This window comes from Ranitomeya variabilis, chromosome 1, assembly GCF_051348905.1.
Source record: "Ranitomeya variabilis isolate aRanVar5 chromosome 1, aRanVar5.hap1, whole genome shotgun sequence".
Classification (NCBI taxonomy): domain Eukaryota; kingdom Metazoa; phylum Chordata; class Amphibia; order Anura; family Dendrobatidae; genus Ranitomeya; species Ranitomeya variabilis.
The window spans coordinates 1,116,529,496-1,116,556,418 of record NC_135232.1 but is presented as its reverse complement, the minus strand read 5'-3'; the positions used below and the strand labels follow the sequence as shown (position 1 = coordinate 1,116,556,418).

The 26,923-nt window shown below is 47.4% G+C and overlaps 1 long non-coding RNA gene across 1 annotated transcript in view; it reads right to left on the bottom strand.

Moving 5' to 3' along the window:
* Nucleotides 1-359: 359 nt before the first annotated feature.
* LOC143792320 (uncharacterized) overlaps nt 360-26,923 on the bottom strand; it is a 57,332-nt gene continuing 30,768 nt past the window's right edge. Inside the window, exons 2-4 of the long non-coding RNA XR_013219926.1 lie at nt 4,744-4,805; nt 1,888-2,015; nt 360-1,205 (exon numbers count right to left, since the gene is read on the bottom strand). This is a non-coding gene — a long non-coding RNA (uncharacterized LOC143792320). The remainder of the gene's footprint in view (nt 1,206-1,887; nt 2,016-4,743; nt 4,806-26,923) is intronic.

The window sequence follows — 26,923 nt, the reverse complement described above, 5'->3', positions numbered from 1 at the left end:
TTAGCTAAGAGGTGATACTAAGACCTATCGTTCAGTGGCAAGAGATTACTGAGGTGGTCAATGGATTGGGTTCTGTCAATTGATTTTACCAGGTCAACAAATTGAAACCATGACCTTTGCTTTAAATTGGACATTGTTAGAACCATCACCTACCATTATAGACTGTAAAAGCGCAAATTGATTAATAAAAAGAGGGCAGTAAATGCTGTGATGGAATGGGAATCTTTGGGTTGACCAGGTGGTAGATAATACATCTCCGTAGGGGCTAATATGGCTGGCAAGACGCAGTTTCTGCATAAGTCGAAGCTTTATTTCAGGAAAATTCACTTTAAGAGCAGTGAATGAACACTACTAATTGCATTTCTAGAACATATTTTACCTGGCGCATGATTTCCAGATACACATTTTAACAACATAAGCAAAGCAGATAATTAGTATTGTCTGTAGGAAGAAAATCAAACAGGGATGGAGTCTTCCCAGAAAGGGATTACGGTAGAGGAAAGATGAGATCACTACAGGAGACCATTCATGTAAATGAAAATAGTTTTGAAACTATACAGGGAAAAAAAGCAGACGATTCATTAGTTGTGATGTTGGAAAGGGCCAAATGTCGTAGAAAACCTGATATCTCTGCACCTCATGAAAACTCAAGAAGCTAGAGGGGGTTTATTTTCTTTTTACATTTTTATGTCTATTTAAAGAAAAATCCTGAAATCTTGCAGTTTTCACTCTGGCTACTGAGCCTCATGATGACACTTCCTGTTCCAGACCCATGACTTCTCAACAGTCTCATTATCATCACAGACAGGACCACAATGACTGATAACATCTCTTTACATAGTATACAGTTATGAGCAAATGGGTATCAATGTTTTGAACTTTTGACTTTAAGGCTCCATATCTCACCATCCACTACTGCTTCAAACATGAGACTACCATTATTTCTTAGACAACCATCTTGGCTATCTCATACTCAAATTTTACTTGCAGCTATTTAGCATATGATTATTTATGCAAACTTTTGCCATGTCACTGCATTGTTACTGTTTTGCTCCTGGTTTTGGAAAAATCTTTTTCTTTTCTTCCTGTATACTGCATATTACAACCAGTTCTCACATTCCATAATAGCTCTTTGTGTTACTAGGTTGACTCCCAAGTGAAAGGTCATTGATTCGAATCGAGGAGCAGCCATGAAGTTGATTTTCCTAGAAAAGAAAAACAATCATTCATCTGATCAATAGTGGTATTTCCACCAAGAAAATTACTAAACTGTATCATGTGAGTGCCATGACAGTTGGAAGAATATGAAATGGTCCATCCATTCAGAAGCCAAGAGGGAAAATATTGGCGTCAACAAGTCAGCTCTCCACATGGTCTATCAGTTCTAGATCGACAAACATGGCAGTGGAGGAGGCTTGTATGCTTCGTAATATTGAAATCACAGATGCCCATGCAAGCACCGTGCAATGCACATTACACAAATCTGGAATGGTGTCTCGAAAAAAAAGAAAGAAAGAAACAAGGGAAAAAGGGGCTAACGGATCAAAGAATTGAAGGAAATGTCAAGTTCAGTGGAGGAAGCCTGATGATATGGGGTTGTTTCACAGCCAACGGAGTTGGATACTTGACCAGGATGGATGTGGCCTCAATGCTGAGCTATATGTAAGTATCCTACAAGACGAGTTACTTCACACCCTCGAGTTCTATGGGTCTGAAAAGGACGACATTGTGTTCCAACAGGACAATGACCAGAAGCACATGTCGAGATTGGGGAAGCAATGATTCAATGACAATGAAATAGAGGTGCTGGATTGGCCCCGACAGTCCCCAGATCTTAACTCAATCGAACACTTGTGGTTAGAGTTACAGAAAAAGCTGTATACATACCCAAGTGAGGCGACCAGTATGCACAAACTTTGGGAAAGTGTAGAAGAGATCCGGTTTCCAATTTTGGTCAAAACATATTTGAATCTGATCGATAGCATGGCCAGAAGGGTTCAGGCAGTGTTAAAAGCCTAAGATAGATTAACAAAATAATAATTAAAATGTAGATGTTTAGGAGCAAAACAGTAACAATGAAGTGACATGACAAGAATCTACATAACTAATCATATGCTAAATAAATGCAAGTCAAATTTGGAGCATGAAAGTCAAAAGTTCAAAAAAGTTACCCTTTTGCTCTGCAGTGTATAACACAGAATCCACCACCCACAATAGGTGATGGCACAGCTCAGCTCCTCCTCTCTTCACAATGATCTCTGCACAAATCACAGAGCTTGCCCACAACACTCTCCGATACAAATCTGTGAGTTATCTCCATTCTACAGGTTTTTATTGTTCAAAATATATAGAATAAAAATATAATGTTTTCCTTTCCAGAAGTAGGGCGACACTTGGTCTGTGCGCTGTGCCTCGAATTGCATTTCAGTTTCAGACAAACAGATCTCTTCTAAATTGTGATTGTTGAAAATAGGTTTTTTTTGTTGTGTGTCCCAAAAATTCTTTAAAGGGAACCTTCCAAGTCTCCCATGCCCCTTAACCACCAGCAGTTGTGTCTACATATCTAAATTCCCTGCCTAACAGTCCCTTTATTACATTAAACTCAAACAGATCTTCATAAAAAGTATTTCTAAAGTCTGTTTATAAAATGTATATGAGGGCTTTGACTAGTCGATGGGGCTTTAGTGTCGCCAGACTAGTCGGCCCACATAGCATATTATCATGCCCCTGTGGACGTGATAACATGATTTACAAGTGCCAGCAACATGACCAGCGCTATACAATCCTTTCACATGCGCATAGTTTCTTTCTCTCACTACATTGAGCATCTGAAGCTGGGTGTACGCGTCCTGGAGAAAAAGGATAGCCTGGATGGTGGATAAGCAGCCCCAATCAAGTTCCAAAGAAATTCAACCTGTCCTGCATGTTCATGGTGCATCAGTGTCAGTGCAAACTATACTATACATTTGAATTAAATGAAACGCTATGGCAGGAGACCCAGGAGGATTCCACTGCTGACACAGAGACAAAGTTAGACTACAGTTTGCCAAAATACACATGAGTAAGCCAAAATCTTTCTGGCAAAGTGTCTTGTGGACAGATGAGACCAAGATAGAGCTTCTTGGTAAAGCACATCATTCTACTGTTTACTGAAAATGGAAAGAGGCCTACAAAGAAAAGAACACAGTACCTATAGTCAAATATCGTGGAGGTTCAAAGATGTTTTGGGGTTGTATTGCTGGCTCTGGCACTGGGTGCCTTAATTGTGTGCAAGGCATCAAGAAATATGAAGATTACCAAAGGATTTTGGGTAGCAATATAGTGCCCAGTGTCAGGAAGCTGATTTTGCTTCCTAGGTCTTTCAGCAGGACAATGACCCCAAACATACTTCAAGAAGCCCCCAAAAATGGATGGAAAAAATGCACTGGAGAGTTCTGAAGTGGCAGTTATAGGTCCAGATTAGCGATGAGCGAGTATGCTCGTTACTCGAGTTTCTCCGAGCATGCTCGTGTGGTCTCAGAGTATTTCAGCATGCTCGGAGATTTAGTTTGTCGATGCAGCTGCATGATTTACGGCTGCTAGACAGCTTGAATACATCTTTGGATTGCCTAACAAACAGGCAATCCCCACATGTATTCAATCTGTCTAGCAGCCGCAAATCATTCAGCTGCATTGACATAAACTAAATCTCCGAGCACGCTGAAATACTTGGAGACCACCCACCCAAGCATACTCGGAGAAACTCGAGTAAGGAGCATACTTGATTATCACTAGTCCAAATCTAAATCCCATTGAACACCTGTGGAGAGATCTTAAAATTGCTGTTGGGAGAAGACGCCTTCAAGTATGAGAAACCTGGAGCAGTTTGCAAAAGAAGAATGGCCCAAAATACCAGTTGAGAGGTGTAAGAAGGTTGTTGATGGTTATAGGAAGCGATTGATTGCAGTTATTTATTCCAAAGGGTGTGCAACCAAATATTAAGTTGAGGGTGCCAACAATTTTGTCTGGCACATTTTTAGGTTTTTGTGTGAAATTATGTATAATTTGCCTTTTTTTCTCTGTTTTTTTTTGTGTTGTTCCAATACACACAAAGGAAATAAACGTGTATAACAAAATACATGCAATTGCAATATTTATCTGGGAGAAATACTTCATTTTCTGGAACAATTTCAAGGGTGCCAACACTTTCAGATATACCCAGCTGCTGTACCTGTACTGAAACTGTGGCACCAGGGAGAAAAATTACTTTATTTTTCCTGGGAGTCTCCAGCTTTCAGTCACTGCTAACAGCGCAGAGAGCAGCAGCTGTAGTCACACACTGGTACTAACTGACAGCCGGCTGTGCAGTACATTAGTGCACATCTGGCTGTCAGTCAGATCCAGTGTGTGACTACAGCTGCTGCTCTAAGTGCTGTGAGTGGTGACTGTAAATGCTCTGGGCGCACCAGCATGACTGAAAGCCAGGGGCTCACAGGAGAAGTAAAGTTTATTTCTCCCTGGTGCCGTACTTTCAGTAAAGCAGCTGGTCACCTACATAATGCTATTACCCTGCAGATTGACCCCGCATCGGTAAGTTAATAACATTATCAGACCCGACAGGTTCCCTTTAAACCAACTCCTATGATGGTGCAAATGCCGAACCTTTGTCTTCGTTTGCCTAGTCCGAACACCCATTACTCCCCCTAACTCTTATCTGAAGGACTTTGTGTGGCTTCTCTGGACTTTGCTTGTTTCTTTTCTTACTTGAATTGTACTTGATTTTCTTTCTGTTTTTAATCATGCTCATGAGATCCAGATGGCGATGTCTGCAGAAATGTTAAACATATTTACATTTGACGCAGGATTACAGTAAAGTGCGTTGATGTATAATAAATGTCGATGACAATTATATTGTACGATGGACGGCCATTGTGTAACAGTAATGAAAATTGGCATATACTGTAAACTGTAATGTGAACTGCCGGGATGTGCTGCTCCCGGGGAAGCAACATATGTAGAAAACCGAGCCACTGTGAATTTCTACCATTATACTCTACTGATCAAAGAGGTCAGATTTTATGTTATACAGTCTCATAAGCTTACCCTTTGATATGAATCTGTCTCCTAATAACTAATAAACTTAAATTTTCACTTTGCATTTGCAATGTTCCTTTCATACTTGTATCAGTATAGCTCCTTGTGCATACACCATTGGCCCACATTTACCCTGTGGGGACCAAAGGCACCTTCTTTTTCCTTCTATCAGGCTTGTATTCGTTGATATACCCTTCTAAATCATATACAATATTTTAGACTGCTACAAAACCCTCGCAAAGGCTCACTAACAAAAAGGGTATGGTACACATGGTAGAGATGTGACCACTAGTGATGAGCTCACGTGTTCAGATAAGGTGCTCTCCTAGCATGCTTAGATGCTAACCGAGTGTCTTTGGCGTGCTTGAAAAATACAACTCTGGTAAAAATTAAGAGACCACCACATCAAAACCCTCTCATGGGCAGCCCAATCTCCAGACCTGAACCCCATTGAAAACCTCTGGAATGTAATCAAGAGGATGATGCCGTCAAACAAAGAAGAACTGAAAGAAGAAAAATCATGGTTATTCCACAAAATATTGATTTCTGAACTCTTCCTGTGTTAAACCATTAGTATTGTTGTTTCTATAGTAAATGATTATGAACTTGGTTTCTTTGCATTATTTGAGCACTGGCTTTTTTCTTAATTTTGACCATTTCTCCTTTTCAGAAAAAAAATAAAAAATGTATTGCTTGGAAATTCGGAGACGTTGTCAGAAGTTTATGCAGCGCCCCAGAGTCCTGGTCGTTGCAGTACTGTGGCTCCGCCGCTAAGGGGGGCTATGGTACGTCTGATGGCACTGAAGGAGTTCATCTGACCAGGTATCACATACACCAATACATTTCACAGTCGGGCCTCCAGGGGGAGCTAAGGGTGCTATTCATTAGGCCACTCCTCACATACTGGTAAAACTGGGGGTCAGGCAGGAAGTTAAGGAGAACGCTGACTGGGTTGGAACCAGGCAACACCTTGTAACAGAGGGTGTTGCAGGGGAAGATTCGGTAGGGTCCCTGTCAGGGGTGGGATCCTGACAGAGGCCTGGCAAACAGAGAGAAAGCTACGGGACCGCGCCTGCACTTCATAGCGGCGGTGCCCTAAGAAAGGACAAGAAGCGAGATTTATTGTGCTGAGTGAGAAACGAGATCAAAGCAAGGAGGAGAATACCAGTAGGAGTCGTGCTGTAAGATCGAGGCAACATCCTACTGAGGCGTAAACAACCGGCGGCCGGAACGCCGAGGAGGTACAGAGCTCTAAGCCATACTTCAAACCAACGGCAGGACAGTCAGTCACAGGCAGGCTGTCTCACTTAAATCACCTATGCAGACATAGGGGGCAACCTGTGGGGAGGGGCGACTCTAGGGTCCCGGAAGAGCTCCGAGCCTACCCGTCATACGGGTGCGTCCCAACCATAACACCTGGGAGGGACGGAAGATTAGCAGAAGATCATCTAATCGAGTTGTGAGGGAACACGAGAAACAGACACAACAGTTGTGGGGACTATCCCGTAAGCACAGCAGGGGAGGACCACAACACATAGCGCTAGCAGGAAGGCACAGATTTCCACCTGCAAGGAGAACTCTGGAGGTGCCATTGGACCGGCCAGACTTGCGCAGCCCGGTGAACCGTATTCCGGACTGAGGACCCAGAGACCTTCAGTAAAGAGGTAAAGAGACTGCAACCTGGTGTCCTCGTTATTTACTGCACCGCACCACCACCACTATCCACATCTATTACTGTACGCCCCTCAGCAGGGTCACGGACCGGGTCTAGCCACCGTGACAACCCCAGAGCAGAGACTCAGAGGCCCGGTACCGGGTACCCCTCGGCCCTGCGGCAGTGGGGGCGCTACATTTACAGACTAAAAGAACAATTTACATTTTACTCAAAAATATACCTATAAAGAGAAAAATCAGAGAAACTGAACATTTTGCAGTGGTCTCTTAATTTTTACCAGAGCTGTATGTTTGAGTCCCCGTGGCTGAAATGTCTTGCAGAGGTTCATTATAACCTGTCTCCTCCATACATCTGTGACCTCATCTCCTGGTACTTACCTACACGCAACCTCCGATCCTCAAAGATCTCCTTCTATACTCCCCTCTTATCTCCTCTTCCCACAATTGCATAAAAGATTTCTCTCGCGCATCCCCTATGCTCTGGAACTCTCTACCCTAACACATCAGACCTACCTCTTCTGACAAGCCTACAACCTGCAGTAACCTCCGATCTACCAAACCGCTGCACGACCAGTTCTACCCTCGCCTACTGTATTCTCACCCATCCCTTGTAGATTGTGAGCCCTCGCAGGCAGGGTCCTCTCTCCTTATGTAGCAGTCGTGACTTGTATTGATTAAGATTATTGTACTTGTTTTTTATTATGTATATTTAACACCCCAGGAATTCGGTTTTTACAGTGGCATTGCCTTCTTCACGGGGAGGGTGATGCCATGCCTGGAAGAGATGAAGATCTCTTTAACAGGTAACACATACACACAACACTGTTCTGACTCCAGGCCAGAAGGGGGAGCTCGAGACCCGGTTTGAGGGTAACTCCCCTATATATTCTGGCTGGAGGAGTTAGTGGCCAGTCTGTGAGGAGAGTCTGTGAGTAGAGCTGGAGCTTAGCAGACATGCGGCTCCGCAGCTCCTGACAGGAGAGTCAGACAGTCTGTAAGAGACAGTGAGGGGAGAAGGAGTAAAGGAGGAGAAGAGAGAATCTGGAGTGGAGCCACGATTGGACTCACTCCAGGATCAAGCACAGAAACTGGAGGCCAGAATTCTGAGGTTGTGGGGATAACTGTATGCCCCACAGCAGAAACCGGTGGGCAGGAGATTCTAAGTCTCCTGGCCACCATTACACCAGAAGGCACAGCAGCAGAGAGAGCCCAGAGTCACCACGAGAAGGGACACCTGTAAAAAGGCTCGAGTTGCCTGCCATGCGGGTAGTGTCCATCTAAAAGGACAGAGAGAGAAAGAGGATCTTGTGTGAAGCATCAGGCAGCAAGGGACGCACACTACAGCGCAGTAAGGAAGGCTTCCAACCCCACCTGGCTAGGGGGATTCCAAATCGCTTCCAGGCTGCCTGGATTCCAAAGACCGCCTGTAATCTGTACCTGTAAATAGAGCATAATGGCCGCTAACAGCAGGGCGCGGGAGCGCCGCTTACCAGACCATATCTTTCAGCATTATTCATACCTTTAATAAAGGAGTTGCTATATATTCCCATTGCTTGCATACCAAGCGATGTATGAATATGACTCGGGAGAGTCGAAACGTCATGTCACTACTAGGGTTGAGCGACTTTCATTTTTTAAAGATCGAGTCGGGTTTTGTGAAACCCGACTTTGTCCAGAGTCGAATCGAGTGCAGTCGGCCGATTATCGCTTAAAGTCGGGGATCGACCGAAACACGAAACCCAATGCAAGTCAATGGGGAAGCATAGTCGGCAGTGAGGGGAGGCCAGGAAAACACCTACAGTGCCCATTTTAATGCCAAAAACATCCATTCTTGTTTCTGAAGCTTGTCAATCTTAATTAACTTTATAATAATAGTTGTTCAATGGAACTTGGGTCATTTGGCAAAAGTTGTGGGGGGTAGGGCTGGTTCAAGGTTTTAGTGGGCCCAGGAATCGTGGACTACGTCACGGCGGTGGAGCAGGGAGAGGTAAGTATTTAAACGTTGCAAGTGCTGTGATCCTGAGCAAGCAGGGGGGCACACTTGTTCGCATTGGCACTGGCACAGGGCCCCTCAAAGTACAGTGGTGTGTTTGCACGGCGGGGGCGCCTCCCACCAGCAGCGACACTTTTGCGTACTCTGAGGGGCCCTGTGCCAGTGACGTTGCCAACGAGTATGCCCCACCACCTGATAAAGGAACCTGCACTTTCATCTGCACCTTCCTCTTTGTCCCTGTGTAAGGTGGTATAACATGCGGGAAGGGAAACCTTACTTTCAGCAGGGTCAGATTCTGGCTGTGTAGAGTGCAAGGGGAATGTAGTGGTCTAGGTCAATGTACCAGCAGACTCATCTAGCAGTGGCTGGGCAATGGGCAGGATGAGGAGTAAACAGATATAGGGCCAAAGAATAAAGTAGGCTAAATGCAGTTCAAAATTGGTAACAGGACTAAACAGGCGGCATTACTTTGTTCAGTGGAGTAGCAAACCCAGGAGCAGCAGACACTGTTTTAAGGGCCCAAACACACTAATAGGCCAAATGCAGTTTAATTTCTGATACTATAGGCCGAAAGCCAGAAGGTGGAAGCTCAGCTTTATTCAGTTGAGGGCAAACACCAGGGAGGGGCAGACACCGTTAGTAGGCCGTAACCACCAATTTTTAAAAACACAGCACTTAATGAGAGCCAGAAGGTTGAAGCTCAGCTTTATTCAGTTGAGGACAAACACCAGGCAGGGGCAGACACCGTTAGTAGGCCGTAACCAAAGTTGAAGGCCAAATGCAGTTTAATATCTGATACTATAGGCCGAAAGCCAGAAGGTGGAAGCTCAGCTTTATTCAGTTGAGGGCAAACACCAGGGAGGGGCAGACACCGTTAGTAGGCCCTAACCACCAATTTTTAAAAACACAGCACTTAATGAGAGCCAGAAGGTTGAAGCTCAGCTTTATTCAGTTGAGGACAAACACCAGGGAGGGGCAGACACTGTTAGTAGGCCGTAACCAAAGTTGAAGGCCAAATGCAGTTTAATATCTGATACTATAGGCCGAAAGCCAGAAGGTGGAAGCTCAGCTTTATTCAGTTGAGGGCAAACACCAGGGAGGGGAAGACTCCGTCAGTAGGCCGTAACCAAAGTTGAAGGCCAAATGCAGTTTAATTTCTGATACTATAGGCCGAAAGCCAGAAGGTGGAAGCTCAGCTTTATTCAGTTGAGGGCAAACACCAGGGAGGGGCAGACACCGTTAGTAGGCCCTAACCACCAATTTTTAAAAACACAGCACTTAATGAGAGCCAGAAGGTTGAAGCTCAGCTTTATTCAGTTGAGGACAAACACCAGGCAGGGGCAGACACCGTTAGTAGGCCGTAACCAAAGTTGAAGGCCAAATGCAGTTTAATATCTGATACTATAGGCCGAAAGCCAGAAGGTGGAAGCTCAGCTTTATTCAGTTGAGGGCAAACACCAGGGAGGGGCAGACACCGTTAGTAGGCCCTAACCACCAATTTTTAAAAACACAGCACTTAATGAGAGCCAGAAGGTTGAAGCTCAGCTTTATTCAGTTGAGGACAAACACCAGGCAGGGGCAGACACCGTCAGTAGGCCGTAACCAAAGTTGAAGGCCAAATGCAGTTTAATATCTGATATTATAGGCCGAAAGCCAGAAGGTGGAAGCTCAGCTTTATTCAGTTGAGGGCAAACACCAGGGAGGGGCAGACACCGTCAGTAGGCCGTAACCAAAGTTGAAGGCCAAATGCAGTTTAATATCTGATACTATAGGCCGAAAGCCAGAAGGTGGAAGCTCAGCTTTATTCAGTTGAGGGCAAACACCAGGGAGGGGCAGACACCGTCAGTAGGCCGTAACCAAAGTTGAAGGCCAAATGCAGTTTAATTTCTGATACTATAGGCCGAAAGCCAGAAGGTGGAAGCTCAGTTTTATTCAGTTGAGGGCAAACACCAGGGAGGGGCAGACACCGTTAGTAGGCCCTAACCACCAATTTTTAAAAACACAGCACTTAATGAGAGCCAGAAGGTTGAAGCTCAGCTTTATTCAGTTGAGGACAAACACCAGGGAGGGGCAGACACCGTTAGTAGGCCGTAACCAAAGTTGAAGGCCAAATGCAGTTTAATATCTGATACTATAGGCCGAAAGCCAGAAGGTGGAAGCTCAGCTTTATTCAGTTGAGGGCAAACACCAGGGAGGGGCAGACACCGTTAGTAGGCCCTAACCACCAATTTTTAAAAACACAGCACTTAATGAGAGCCAGAAGGTTGAAGCTCAGCTTTATTCAGTTGAGGACAAACACCAGGCAGGGGCAGACACCGTCAGTAGGCCGTAACCAAAGTTGAAGGCCAAATGCAGTTTAATATCTGATACTATAGGCCGAAAGCCAGAAGGTGGAAGCTCAGCTTTATTCAGTTGAGGGCAAACACCAGGGAGGGGCAGACACCGTTAGTAGGCCCTAACCACCAATTTTTAAAAACACAGCACTTAATGAGAGCCAGAAGGTTGAAGCTCAGCTTTATTCAGTTGAGGACAAACACCAGGCAGGGGCAGACACCGTCAGTAGGCCGTAACCAAAGTTGAAGGCCAAATGCAGTTTAATATCTGATACTATAGGCCGAAAGCCAGAAGGTGGAAGCTCAGCTTTATTCAGTTGAGGGCAAACACCAGGGCGGGGCAGACACCGTCAGTAGGCCGTAACCAAAGTTGAAGGCCAAATGCAGTTTAATATCTGATACTATAGGCCGAAAGCCAGAAGGTGGAAGCTCAGCTTTATTCAGTTGAGGGCAAACACCAGGGAGGGGCAGACACCGTCAGTAGGCCGTAACCAAAGTTGAAGGCCAAATGCAGTTTAATTTCTGATACTATAGGCCGAAAGCCAGAAGGTGGAAGCTCCGATTTAGACAGTGGAGGACAATTTGAATTAGGGACTGCAGACAGACTTAGTAGGCTGTCCCCTGTGGACCATGCATCCACCACATTAACCCATTGCGCCTTAATGGACACGTAATCTTCCGTGGCCATGCCTACAGGTCCATGCGTCTGTTGTCAGGTGCACCTTTGTACTCACAGATTGCCAGAGTGCATGGACAATGCGGTCTTTTACATGCTGGTGGAGGGTTGGGATGGCTTTTCTCGCAAAAGAAGTGTCGACTGGTTAGCTTGTAGCGTGGTACAGCGTAGTCCATCATGGCCTTATTAATAGTAAATAAAATATATAACTAGGCTCTATGAACTTTTAAATAGGTTCCAGGGGTACACGGGCAGCATTGGTGTGGTCAGTGGAGGAGTATTGCAAGTAGGGGCCGCAGACAGGCTGTCAAAGGCCTAAAATAACAAACAATAGGCAGGCATGGCAGTTTTAAATCGGTTACATGGATACACAGGCAGGCACTCCAGGCAGCATTGTGGCCAGTGGAGGAGTATTGCAAGTAGGGGCCGCAGACAGGCTATCAAAGGCCTAAAATAACAAACAATAGGCAGGCATGGCAGTTTTAAATCGGTTACATGGATACACAGGCAGGCAGCATTGTGGTCAGTGGAGGAGTATTGCAAGTAGGGGCCGCAGACAGGCTATCAAAGGCCTAAAATAACAAACAATAGGCAGGCATGGCAGTTTTAAATCGGTTACATGGATACACAGGCAGGCAGCATTGTGGTCAGTGGAGGAGTATTGCAGGTAGGGGCCGCAGACAGGCTATCAAAGGCCTAAAATAACAAACAATAGGCAGGCATGGCAGTTTTAAATCGGTTACATGGATACACAGGCAGGCAGTATTGTGGTCAGTGGAGGAGTATTGCAAGTAGGGGCCGCAGACAGGCTATCAAAGGCCTAAAATAACAAACAATAGGCAGGCATGGCAGTTTTAAATCGGTTACATGGATACACAGGCAGGCAGCATTGTGGTCAGTGGAGGAGTATTGCAGGTAGGGGCCGCAGACAGGCTATCAAAGGCCTAAAATAACAAACAATAGGCAGGCATGGCAGTTTTAAATCGGTTACATGGATACACAGGCAGGCAGCATTGTGGTCAGTGGAGGAGTATTGCAAGTAGGGGCCGCAGACAGGCTATCAAAGGCCTAAAATAACAAACAATAGGCAGGCATGGCAGTTTTAAATCGGTTACATGGATACACAGGCAGGCAGCATTGTGGTCAGTGGAGGAGTATTGCAGGTAGGGGCCGCAGACAGGCTATCAATGGCCTAAAATAACAAACAATAGGCAGGCATGGCAGTTTTAAATCGGTTACATGGATACACAGGCAGGCACTCCAGGCAGCATTGTGGTCAGTGGAGGAGTATTGCAAGTAGGGGCCGCAGACAGGCTATCAAAGGCCTAAAATAACAAACAATAGGCAGGCATGGCAGTTTTAAATCGGTTACATGGATACACAGGCAGGCAGCATTGTGGTCAGTGGAGGAGTATTGCAAGTAGGGGCTGCAGACAGGCTATCAAAGGCCTAAAATAACAAACAATAGGAAGGCATGGCAGTTTTAAATCGGTTACATGGATACACAGGCAGGCACTCCAGGCAGCATTGTGGTCAGTGGAGGAGTATTGCAAGTAGGGGCCGCAGACAGGCTATCAAAGGCCTAAAATAACAAACAATAGGCAGGCATGGCAGTTTTAAATCGGTTACATGGATACACAGGCAGCATTGTGGTCAGTGGAGGAGTATTGCAAGTAGGGGCCGCAGACAGGCTATCAAAGGCCTAAAATAACAAACAATAGGCTCATGGCAGTTTTAAATCGGTTACATGGATACACAGGCAGGCAGCATTGTGGTCAGTGGAGGAGTATTGCAAGAAGTGTCTGACACAGTTAGTACTCCAAAAAAATAAATAAATGTTAATGTCTCGCAAAACAACTATAAATAAAAAAAAGGGTGGCATGCTTATGTACAGGGGTGGGCTCATCTGCAGAGTTTATGACAAAGTAATTTGGCAGTAAATTAGTATTTACTGGTGTCAATATAGGACACTGACCCAGAATACTGTAACTATCATCATAGATGTCAACAAATTGGTATTGATTGTCAGTGCCAGGCATTGAATGATGTCAGCGCATAGACTAAACATTGGTGGAGCTGTGCGAGATAATTTGGCACGTGGTAGAGCACAGTTTGAGCTGGGGGGGGGAACTCTCTTGTGGCCGGCGGTACCGCCCCAGGGCCCCTCATGTTACAACGGTGTGTCTGACGTTGGGTGCGCACCACCACCGCCAGAGACACTACATTGTACTATGAGTAACCCAGTGGCAGTGCCGTCGACCAAAAGCGAGCACACCCACCTCTTCTGACAAACAGCACTGTAACTAACGGGTGCTTGCGCCAAGTGTCGAGAGTGAGACAACAGCCCCGTGGGGGGAGTTTTCCCATTGGGGGATGTGTAAACATGTCGTATGCTGGTCAAACAGCTGCTGCAAATTAAGAGATTTTAACACTCAGTAAGACCAGTCCACAAGCAAGACCTTTTTATAGGAAAGCTAGGTGTCAGCCGGGAAAGGTGGGGCAAAATAATTTGAAATCCAGGAGTGGTTCATTTTAATGAAGGTGAAATCGTCCACATTTTGGGTAGCCAGACGAGTCCTTTTTTCGGTTAATATTGAACCAGCAGCACTGAATACTCTTTCTGATAGCACACTAGCTGCTGGGCAAGCAAGCTCCTGCAACGCATATTCTGCCAATTCAGGCCAGGTGTCTAATTTGGATGCCCAGTAATCAAATGGGAATGACGGTTGAGGGAGAACATCAATAAGGGCTGAAAAATAGTTAGTAACCATACTGGACAAATGTTGTCTCCTGTCACTTTGAATAGATGCTGCAGTACCTGTCCTGTCTGCGGTCATTGCGAAATCACTCCACAACCTGGTCAGAAAACCCCTCTGTCCAACGCCACTTCTGATCTGTGCACCTCTAACACCTCTGCCCTGTAGCCCCCTGCAGCTCGTGTGAGAACCATCACCGGCGCTGTGTGCTGGGAATGCCTGAATCAAACGGTCTACAAGAGTAGCTTGTTTGGTTGCTAATATTTGTTCGAGGTTCTCATGTGGCATAATATTTTGCAATTTGCCTTTATAGCGAGGGTCAAGGATGCAGGCCAACAAGTAATCGTCATCGCTCATCATTTTAATAATGCGTGGGTCCTTTTTGAGGATACGTAAGGCATAATCCGCCATGTGGGCTAAAGTTCCAGTTGGCAAATCTGCGGTTGTGCTGGTTTGAGGGGCAGTTACAGGCAAATCTACGTCACTTGTCTCCCTTAAAAAAACAGAACCCGGCCTTGCAACGCCACTAATTTCTGTTGGCCCAGGAGAAGCTTCCTCAGTAAAAAAGTACTCATCCCCATCATCCTCCTCGTCCTCCTCGTCCTCCTCCTCTTCGCCCGCTACCGCGCCCTCTACACGGCCCTGACCAGACAATGGCTGACTGTCATCAAGGCTTTCCTCTTCCTCGGCTGCAGACACCTGCTCCTTTATGTGCGTCAAACTTTGCATCAGCAGACGCATTAGGGGGATGCTCATGCTTATTATTGCGTTGTCTGCACTAACCAGCCATGTGCATTCCTCAAACACTGAAGGACTTGACACAGGTCTTGTAGCTTCGACCACTGCACACCTGACAACTCCATGTCTGCCTTCCAACTGCCTGCCCGTGTATCCTCCCACAAATACATAACAGCACACCTCTGTTCGCACACTCTCTGAAGCATGTGCAGTGTGGAGTTCCACCTTGTTGCAACGTCGATGATTAGGCGATGCTGAGGAAGGTTCAAAGAACGCTGATAGTTCTGCATACGGCTGGAGTGTACAGGCGAACGGCGGATATGCGAGCAAAGTCTGCGCACTTTGAGGAGCAGGTCGGGTAACCCCGGATAACTTTTCAGGAAGCACTGCACCACCAGGTTTAAGGTGTGAGCCAGGCAAGGAATGTGTTTCAGTTGGGAAAGGGCTATGGCAGCCATGAAATTCCTTCCGTTATCACTCACTACCTTGCCTGCCTCAAGATGTACAGTGCCCAGCCATGACTGAGTTTCCTTCTGCAAGAACTCGGACAGAACTTCCGTGGTGTGTCTGTTGTCGCCCAAACACTTCATTGCCAATACAGCCTGCTGATGCTTGCCACTAGCTGTCCCATAATGGCACACCTGGTGTGCAACAGTGGCAGCTGCGGATGGAGTGGATGTGCGACTGCGGTCTGTGGACGAGCTCTCGCTTCTGCAGGAGGAGGAGGAAGAGGAGGAGGGGGGGCGAACGCCTACAGCCAACTCTTTCCTTGAGCGTGGGCTAGGCAGAACTGTCCCAATATTGCTGTCCCCTGTGGAGCCTGCATCCACCACATTCACCCAGTGTGCCGTGATGGACAAGTAACGTCCCTGGCCATGCCTACTGGTCCATGCATCTGTTGTCAGGTGCACCTTTGTAGTCACAGACTGCCTGAGTGCATGGACGATGCGGTCTTTAACATGCTGTTGGAGGGCTGGGATGGCTTTTCTAGAAAAGAAGTGCCGACTGGGTAGCTCGTAGTGTGGTACAGCGTAGTCCATCAGCGCTTTGAAAGCTTCGCTTTCAACTAACCGGTAGGGCATCATCTCTAATGAGATTAGTCTAGCAATGTGGGCGTTCAAACCCTGTGTACGCGGATGCGAGGATGAGTACTTCCTTTTCCTAACAAGAGTCTCATGTAGGGTGAGCTGGACTGGAGAGCTGGAGATCGTGGAACTAGCGGTGGTGCCGGTGGACATGGGTGAGTGAGAGAGGGTTGGAGATGGTATTCTTGCCGGTGCCCTACATGCAGTGTTTCCTACTACTAACCTGGTGATACCCTGACTGCTTTGGCCTGGCGACGAAAGCTGCACAGATACTGCAGGTGGTGTGGGAAATGGTCGGCTTACAGGGAGGGAAGGGATGTAGCGTTGCTGACTAGCTTCATTGGCCGAGGGTGCTGCAACCTTTAGGGACGTTTGGTAGTTAGTCCAGGCTTGCAAATGCATGGTGGATAAATGTCTATGCATGCAACTTGTATTTAGACTTTTAAGATTCTGACCTCTGCTTAAGGTAGTTGAACATTTTTGACAGTTGACTTTGCGCTGATCATTTGGATGTTGTTTAAAAAAATGCCAGATTGCACTCTTTCTACTATCGGATACCTTTTCAGGCATTGCAGACTGAGCTTCTTTAACCGGATGGCCACGCTGTCCTCCAACTGGTTTTGGTTTTGCCACGCGTTTTTGGCCAGATACGGGCCCGGTAGATGGAACCTGTTGTGATGTTGATGCCTGCTGCGGCTCCTCCTCCTCCGCTTCAGAACTACTGCCGCCTGCACCCTGTTCCCCCAATGGCTGCCAATCGGGGTCCACAACTGGGTCATCTATGACCTCCTCTTCTATGTTGTGTGCAACTTCGTCGGTGTCACCGTGTAAGCCGGTGGTATTGCGTTCGTGACGGAGCACCATAGTCTCCGCTGGTTTTGATTCTGCCTCAGTACACTGCGAGGGCAATGTTCTGGTCTGAGTCAAAGGAACAGCATAGTAATCTGGCTGTGGCTGTGCATCTGTGCACTCCATGTCCGATTCAACTTCTAATGGGCATGGCCTGTTAACTGTTTCACTGTGTAACCCAGGAACGGTATGTGTAAAGAGCTCCATGGAGTAACCTGTTGTGTAGACTGACGCATCCTTCACTGTTGTTTTTAGTGAAGGACACAAGGAAGCGACTTGTTCCTGACCGGGAGCATCCACTGACGATGCACTGCTCTGACATTTGGCACTTTCCGAGGAGGAGACGAAAGAGTTAGAGGCAGAGTCAGCAATGAAAGCCAATACTTGTTCCTCTAGCTCCGGCTTCAAAAGTGGTTTTCCTACTCCCAGAAAAGAGAGCGTTCGAGGCCTTGTGTAGCCAGACAACGAACCTGGCTCAACAACTCGAGACTTAGGTGCTGTACTGCTTTTACCACGACCACCTGATGCTCCACCACCACTACCATCATTACCAGCTGACAATGACCGCCCACGGCCACGACCTCTTCCAGTAGACTTCCTCATTGTTTGCAAAACGTAACCAAAGTAACACTATTTGTTACTGTAAAACAACTTATCAGGTGAACTCAAACTTCTGTAGGATTTATATATACCTTTATAGGTGCCTGACACTGAAAGGAAAATCAGGCCCAATGTTACACACTAGGTTTTCTGTGCCCCAATAATTTGAGACAGATGGCACACACAGGACCAGCACTCAAGCAGAAATGCCAATCTTAATCTTCCACTATTTTTTTTTTTTTCTGGGAGAATGTACCCCCCCCCCCAAAAAAAATGGCCAAGTATTACACAGTGTTTTCGGTGCCACACAATGACAGCACGGAGGCAGACTTGCCAATATTTATCTCCCACTAATTTTTTTGGGGGAAAAGGGAGAATTTAGCAAAAAAAAAAAAAAATGGCCAAGTTTTACACAGTGTTTTCGGTGGCACACAATGAGAGACAGATACCACACACAGCAATGGCACGGAGGCAGACTTGCCAATATTTATCTCCCACTAATTTTTTTGGGGGAAAAGGGAGAATTTAGCAAAAAAAAAAAAAAAATGGCCAAGTATTACACAGTGTTTTCGGTGCCACACAATGACAGACAGATGCCACACACAGCAATGGCACGGAGGCAGACTTGCCAATATTTATCTCCCAGTAATTTTTTTTTTGGAAAAGGGAGAATTTAGCAAAAAAAAAAAAAATGGCCAAGTATTACACAGTGTTTTCGGTGGCACACAATGACAGACAGATGCCACACACAGCAATGGCACGGAGGCAGACTTGCCAATATTTATCTCCCACTAATTTTTTTTGGGGAAAAGGGAGAATTTAGCAAAAAAAAAAGAAAATGGCCAAGTATTACACAGTGTTTTCGGTGCCACACAATGACAGACAGATGCCACACACAGCAATGGCACGGAGGCAGACTTGCCAATATTTATCTCCCACTAATTTTTTTTTGGGAAAAGGGAGAATTTAGCAAAAAAAATAAAAAATGGCCAAGTATTACACAGTGTTTTCGGTGGCACACAATGACAGACAGATGCCACACACAGCAATGGCACGGAGACAGACTTGCCAATATGTATCTCCCACTAATTTTTTTTTTGGAAAAGGGAGAATTTAGCAAAAAAAAAAAAAAATGGCCAAGTATTACCCAGTGTTTTCGGTGCCACACAATGACAGACAGATGCCACACACAGCAATGGCACGGAGTCAGACTTGCCAATATTTATCTCCCACTAATTTTTTTTTTGGAAAAGGGAGAAGTTAGCAAAAAAAAAAAAAATGGCCAAGTATTACACAGTGTTTTCGGTGGCACACAATGACAGACAGATGCCACACACAGCAATGGCACGGAGGCAGACTTGCCAATATTTATCTCCCACTAATTTTTTTTGGGGAAAAGGGAGAATTTAGCAAAAAAAAAAAAAAAATGGCCAAGTATTACACAGTGTTTTCGGTGGCACACAATGACAGACAGATGCCACACACAGCAATGGCACGGAGGCAGACTTGCCAATATTTATCTCCCACTAATTTTTTTTTTGGAAAAGGGAGAATTTAGTAAAAAAAAAAAAAATGGCCAAGTATTACCCAGTGTTTTCGGTGCCACACAATGACAGACAGATGCCACACACAGCAATGGCACGGAGGCAGACTTGCCAATATTTATCTCCCACTAATTTTTTTTTTGGAAAAGGGAGAATTTAGCAAAAAAAAAAAAAAAAAATGGCCAAGTATTACACAGTGTTTTCGGTGCCACACAATGACAGACAGATGCCACACACAGCAATGGCACGGAGGCAGACTTGCCAATATTTATCTCCCACTAATTTTTTTTGGGGAAAAGGGAGAATTTAGCAAAAAAAAAAAAAATGGCCAAGTATTACCCAGTGTTTTCGGTGCCACACAATGACAGACAGATGCCACACACAGCAATGGCACGGAGGCAGACTTGCCAATATTTATCTCCCACTAATTTTTTTGGGGGAAAAGGGAGAATTTAGCAAAAAAAAAAAAAATAAATGGCCAAGTATTACACAGTGTTTTCGGTGGCACACAATGAGAGACAGATACCACACACAGCAATGGCACAGAGGCAGACTTGCCAATATTTATCTCCCTGCAGTTATCTAAGAAAAGTATGGCAGGCAGCTATAAAAAGGACTGCTGCACACAAAAGTGTGGACAAACACACAAGATAGCTGTGCAGAAAGGAAGGAAATACAGGATTTGTGCTTTGAAAAAAGCAGTTGGTTTGCACAGCGTCGTACACACACAGCAACGCAGCTATCAGGGTCAGGGAGCCTTCTAGGGCAGCCCAGTGAGCGACAGCGCTGAGGAAAAAAAAATGTAGCTTCCACTGTCCCTGCAAACAAAAGGTGGTGTTGGACAGTGGAAATCGCTACAGCACAAGCGGTTTGTAGCTTTATGTACCCTGCCTATCACTATCCCTGCTTCTGAAGAAGCGGCAGCAACCTCTCCCTACACTCACATCAGCAGCAGTAAGATGGCGGTCGGCAGGAACGCCCCTTTATAGCCCCTGTGACGCCGCAGAAAGCAAGCCAATCACTGCAATGCCCTTCTCTAAGATGGTGGGGACTGAGATCTATGTCATCACGCTGCCCACACTCTGCGTCCACCTTCATTGGCTGAGAAATGGCGCTTTTAGCGTCATCGAAACGCGACTTTGGCGCGAATGTCGCGTACCGCATGGCAGACCCCACACAGGGATCGGCTCGGTTTCATGAGACGCCGACTTTGCCAAAAGTCGGCGACTTATGAAAATGAACGATCCGTTTCGCTCAACCCTAGTCACTACCTTGATCGCTTGTTTAGTTGTTCTTTGCTCCCATGTTTAATAAAATTTACCATGATTTTTGCATACTTAACCATTAGAGTGTGCGGTGTCTTCTAAAATAATTGTAATCTGTACCTGAACTGCATCAGTAAAAGGTAAAGAGACCTTGTGTTCTCTTATTCTTTCCTGAACTTCACCATCTATCATCCCTTACAAACTGTCCTGGGAGCCCTGCGGACCAAGTTCTACCTGTGGGGAACTATACCACCTCTGCTGCACTACCATCATCCCCAGTGGACCCCTTTAAGCAGCATCAGCCATCCCTGGCCGAGTACCACAGTTGGCGTCACGAACCTTCCTAAATTAGACTTTATTCTCATTTTCATTAAACCCCTTCTTACTGGACGCCCAGGGCCACGGACCAGGGCACTGCCACCATGACCACCCCTTTAAGAACAGAACCGCCCTGGTACCGAGTACCCCACGGTCCTAGCGGGCGCTCCATATACCCCTCCTCACATGTAAAGCGCCATGGAATAAATGGCGCTATAATAATAAAGAATAATTATTATTATTACAGGGCCACTCTTGGGTACTGCCTTCTGAGAGAATCTTCAAAGAAACTTGTGGGATCTCCACAATCTTTTATTACATGCACGGATTTCGTTGTGAGCACTTTTTTTTAGGTTGCGTCTAGTGTTGAGCGATACCTTCCGATATCGGAAAGTATCGGTATCGGAAAGTATCGGCCGATACCGTCAAAGTATCGGATCTAATCCGATACCGATACCCGATCCCAATGCAAGTCAATGGGACGAAAATATCGGAATTAAAATAAACCCTTTCTTTCCTTGTAGGTTAATTCTACATGAAGGAAAACAACAAAGAATAATGTAGGATGTATTGGGGGAGGTGGCGGAGACATTAAAGGCACAGAGGTTTAGCCCAATCAAATAGAATAGCAGGATTTTTATTTTTTTTTATGACGTTAGGCGTTAGAAAGATTTTGACTATGTTAATTTTTTACTTATTTTGTCAGATATTGATGTTTCACTACTTCCACGCTCTTCACCTTCTTTTTTACTTCTCCGACACTTTCTTCTTCATTATCCTCATCATCAGCTTCTTTGACATCAACTATCTTCACCTTATTCATCTTCTTTTTCATCTTCTACCTATTTTTTTTTTTTTGTTACATTGTCACAAAAGAGTTACATTTGTCCGCGTTCAGTTTGGCCTGCAGCATCAGGCTTTATCCAGGGGCACCACGAGGAGGAACGGACTCACCCCCATACACTGCTTAGTCTTCTTCTGCTTATAATTTAGATAATATCTTTTGCTCTGATATTTAGTCTTATGCTTAATGTTCTTCTGCTCTTTGTTCTGCAGCCTCTTGTTCTTCTGCTTCTCGGTCTTCCAGGTCGTCGTCGTCGTCTCCAGGGTCGTCGTCTCCGGGGTCGTAGTCATCGGGGTGGTCTTCAGGGTCATCGTCTCCAGGGTCGTCGTCATCACGGTGGTTGTCGTCTCTGGTGTCGTCGTCATCTTAGGGGTGGTCTTCCGGGTCATCGTCTTTAGGGTCTTGAACTTGGAAATGTAGCAGAAGGTACAAGAAGGCTGAGAAAATGCCGAGAAACAGCTGATGGAACTGGAACTCGGATGGCTACCCGAAGGTCCAAGAGCCAATGGAACTACCGTGGACCAGCTGACGTTACTGGAACCCGGTTACTAAGCAGGAGGTACCCGTGCCTGAAAGCACTACCAAGGACCACCTGACGTTGGTGGAACTCGGATACCCAGAGGGAGGCACCTAAGCCAAAGGCTCTGCCCGGAACCAGCTGACGGTACTGGAACCAGGATGGGGAGCAGAAGGTACAAGAGCAAAAGACACTGCCGAGAATCAGCTGACGGTACTGGAACCCGGATGGGTAGCCGAAGGTCCAAGAGCCAATGGCACTACCGAGGACCAGCTGACGTTACTGGAACCCGGTTACTAAGCAGGAGGTACCCGTGCCTGAAAGCACTACCAAGGACCACCTGACGTTGGTGGAACTCGGATACCCAGAGGGAGGCACCTAAGCCAAAGGCTCTGCCCGGAACCAGCTGACGGTACAGGAACCAGGATGGGGAGCAGAAGGTACAAGAGCAAAAGACACTGCCGAGAACCAGCTGATGGTACTGGAACCCGGATGAGTAGCCGAAGGTCCAAGAGCCAATGGAACTACCGAGGACCAGCTGACGTTACTGGAACCCGGTTACTAAGCAGGAGGTACCCGTGCCTGAAAGCACTACCAAGGACCACCTGACGTTGGTGGAACTCGGATACCCAGAGGGAGGCACCTAAGCCAAAGGCTCTGCCCGGAACCAGCTGACGGTACTGGAACCAGGATGGGGAACTATTCAAGCTTGTCTTCCTAGAGCCCCAACTGGCGGTGTTAGAGCCCAGGGTCAGCAGGAGGAGGAGCAGGAGGAGGAGCAGGGGGAGGGGAGTGTAGGCCGAAGCCTGCACTGGCGGCAGCTTTGGGTCTGTTGTGTCTGCGTGGCGGTCGCAGGACACGTTGCCGGCTACACAGCAGGGGAACAGCTGGCGGTGCTGGACCCCACTGACACATTGGCGAGGTGTTTGGCTCTGTGCAGCCAGCACTTCCGGACAGCAACTAGCGGTGTTGGAGCCCGGGCTCTGCAGGTGGAGCAGAGTGTAGGCCGAAGCCTAATTGAACCGATTTCAAAAGTAACCTTTAACCCCCCCTCAGGGGTTACAAACTAGAAGAGCCACAGCTTATGCAGCAGTAGTGCTGCACAAGTCAAAGGTTGCTCTTTTAATTTTTCTCCTTGCACACGCTGAATGAAACACGTATAACATTTAGCCCTTTATACAGTGAAACTGTGTTGGAGGCGAGAGTTCCCTTCGTAATGAGACGCAGCACAGATGTCAAGAATCCCACCTTGGTGCTGGGCGCAGCCTCCTGAGCGTCGTTATTTGCTGTACAGGAGTCTGCGCTGTCGTGTTATCCCTTGGCCTTGCGCTGTTAGCGCTGCCCATCTTCTGACATCATTTAATGTCGGCCGTTGCGCTTTGCGATGACCATGAATCCCAGCCCCGCAGTGTCTTAACATTGTTAAAACACTGCGGGGCTGGGATTCATGGCCTGGCGCAGTACATATGTTCGCCTCTCACACTCGGGTCCTTACACCCGCTTCAGACTGTGCGGCGTCAGCTGATCCCTTATCGCATGCCGCTGCCATGAAGCCGCACAGTCTGAAGAAGGCGGAAGGAGATGAGGGACAGGCGAACATAGGCACTGCTCATGCCCATCAATCACACCCTCGCAGTCCAAATAAATAAGACACCGAGGGGCGTTGTGTGGGTCAGGGCGGCCGCAGAGGCGCAGCCAGCCAAACAATGATGCCAGAAGACGGGCAGCGCTACCAAGGGGGTTGCAGCGTGTCATTACAAAGGAAAGTCACACCTCCGGGACGGTTAAATGGTCACAGAGGACACATTTTAGACGTGTTCGGTTCCCCATGGGCAAGGAGAATGAGTTTCCGAGCCACCTTGCACACATGCAGCATTACTGCTGTACAAGGTGGCTGTAAAACATAGAAACACCTGGGGGAGGGGGGACAGGTTCCCTTCAATTTCAGTTCTTGTGTCTGCGTGGCGGTCGCAGGACACGTTGCCGGCTACACAGCAGGGGAACAGCTGGCGGTGCTGGACCCCACTGACACATTGGCTGGTGTTTTTCTCTGTGCAGCTAGCACATCTGGGCCCCAACTGGCGGTGTTAGAGCCCAGGGTCAGCAGGAGGAGGAGCAGGAGGAGGAGCAGGGGGAGGGGAGTGTAGGCCGAAGCCTGCACTGGCGGCAGCTTTGGGTCTGTTGTGTCTGCCTGGCAGTCGCAGGACACGTTGCCGGCTACACAGCAGGGGAACAGCTGGCGGTGCTGGACCCCACTGACACATTGGCGAGGTGTTTGGCTCTGTGCAGCCAGCACTTCCGGACAGCAACTAGCGGTGTTGGAGCCCAGACTCTGCAGGTGGAGCAGAGTGTAGGCCGAAGCCTAATTGAACCGATTTCAAAAGTAACCTTTAACCCCCCCTCAGGGGTTACAAACTAGAAGAGCCACAGCTTATGCAGCAGTAGTGCTGCACAAGTCAAAGGTTGCTCTTTTAATGTTTCTCCTTGCACACGCTGAATGAAACACGTATAACATTTAGCCCTTTATACAGTCAAACTGTGTTGGAGGCGAGAGTTCCCTTCGTAATGAGACGCAGCACAGATGTCAAGAATCCCACCTTGGTGCTGGGCGCAGCCTCCTGATCGTCGTTATTTGCTGTACAGGAGTCTGCGCTGTCGTGTTATCCCTTGGCCTTGCGCTGTTAGCGCTGCCCATCTTCTGACATCATTTAATGTCGGCCGTTGCGCTTTGCGATGACCATGAATCCCAGCCCCGCAGTGTCTTAACATTGTTAAAACACTGCGGGGCTGGGATTCATGGCCTGGCGCAGTACATATGTTCGCCTCTCACACTCGGGTCCTTACACCCGCTTCAGACTGTGCGGCGTCAGCTGATCCCTTATCGCATGCCGCGGCCATGAAGCCGCACAGTCTGAAGAAGGCGGAAGGAGATGAGGGACAGGCGAACATAGGCACTGCTCATGCCCATCAATCACACCCTCGCAGTCCAAATAAATAAGACACCGAGGGGCGTTGTGTGGGTCAGGGCGGCCGCAGAGGCGCAGCCAGCCAAACAATGATGCCAGAAGACGGGCAGCGCTACCAAGGGGGTTGCAGCGTGTCATTACAAAGGAAAGTCACACCTCCGGGACGGTTAAATGGTCACAGAGGACACATTTTAGACGTGTTCGGTTCCCCATGGGCAAGGAGAATGAGTTTCTGAGCCACCTTGCACACATGCAGCATTACTGCTGTACAAGGTGGCTGTAAAACATACAAACACCTGGGGGTGGGGCGACAGGATCCCTTCAATTTCAGTTCTTGTGTCTGCGTGGCTGTTGCAGGACACGATGCCGGCTACACAGCAGGGGAACAGCTGGCGGTGCTGAACCCCACTGACACATTGGCAGGTGTTCTTCTCTGTGCAGCTAGCAGTACCGGGCACCAACTGGCGGTGTTAGAGCCCAGGGTCAGCAGGAGGAGGAGAGGGAGCAGAGTGTAGGCCGAAGCCTGCACTGGCGGCAGCTTTGTGTCTGCGTGGCTGTTGCAGGACACGTTGCCGGCTACACAGCAGGGGAACAGCTGGCGGTGCTGAACCCCACTGACACATTGGCGGGTGTTTTTCTCTGTGCAGCCAGCACTTCCGGACAGCAACTAGCGGTGTTTGAGCCCGGGCTCTGCAGGTGGAGCAGAGTGTAGGCCGCAGCCTGCACTGGAGCAAGTTGAAAGGGAACCTTTAACCCCCCCCCCAAGGCGTTTGTAGCTGAAAGAGCCATCTTGTACAGCACTAATGCTGGAAAAGGTAAACTTAGCTCTTTTAATTATGGTCCTTGCACATGCTGAACCTAACACTTTTGAAATGTGTCCCCTCACACGGTTAAACCGTCCGGTCGGTGGAACATTCCTTTGTCATGTGACGCAGCACAGCTGTCATTCTTACCCCCTTGGCGCCGTGCGCCTCCTCCTCAGCATTGTTTGAATCTGTCCCAGAGTCTGCGCTGTTATGTTATCCCTTGGCCAGGCACACTTAGCGCTGCCCGTCTTCTGACATCATTTGGTGTCAGGATGGCTGCGCCTGTGCGGCCGCGCTGGACGAGATCCCGCCTCGCCGTGTCGTCTAATGTAATCACTCTGCGGACCTGTGATCCATGGGCATGAGCAGTGCATATCCTCGCTTCTCACTCCCCTCCCTACGGCTTCTTCAGACTGTGCGGCGTCACGGCCGTGGCATGCTATTAGGGATCAGCTAACAGCGCACAGTCTGAAGAAGGCGTAGGGAGATGAGTGAGAGGCGGAGGTTAAGATATGCACTGCTAATGTCCATGGATCACAGGTCCGCAGTGGGATTAAATCAGAAGACACTACGAGGCAGGATCTCGTCCAGCGCGGCCACACAGGCGCAGCCATACTGACACCAAATGATGTCAGAAGACGGGCAGCGCTAAGTGTGCCTGGCCAAGGGATAACATAACAGCGCAGACTCCGGGACAGATTCAAACAATGCTGAGGAGGAGGCGCACGGCGCCAAGGGGGTAAGAATGATGGCTGTGCTGCGTCACATGACAAAGGAAAGTTCCACCGACCGGACAGTTTAACCGTGTGAGGGGACACATTTCATAAGTGTTAGGTTCAGCATGTGCAAGGAGCACCACGAAAAGAGGCACTTTTTCCCTTTGCAT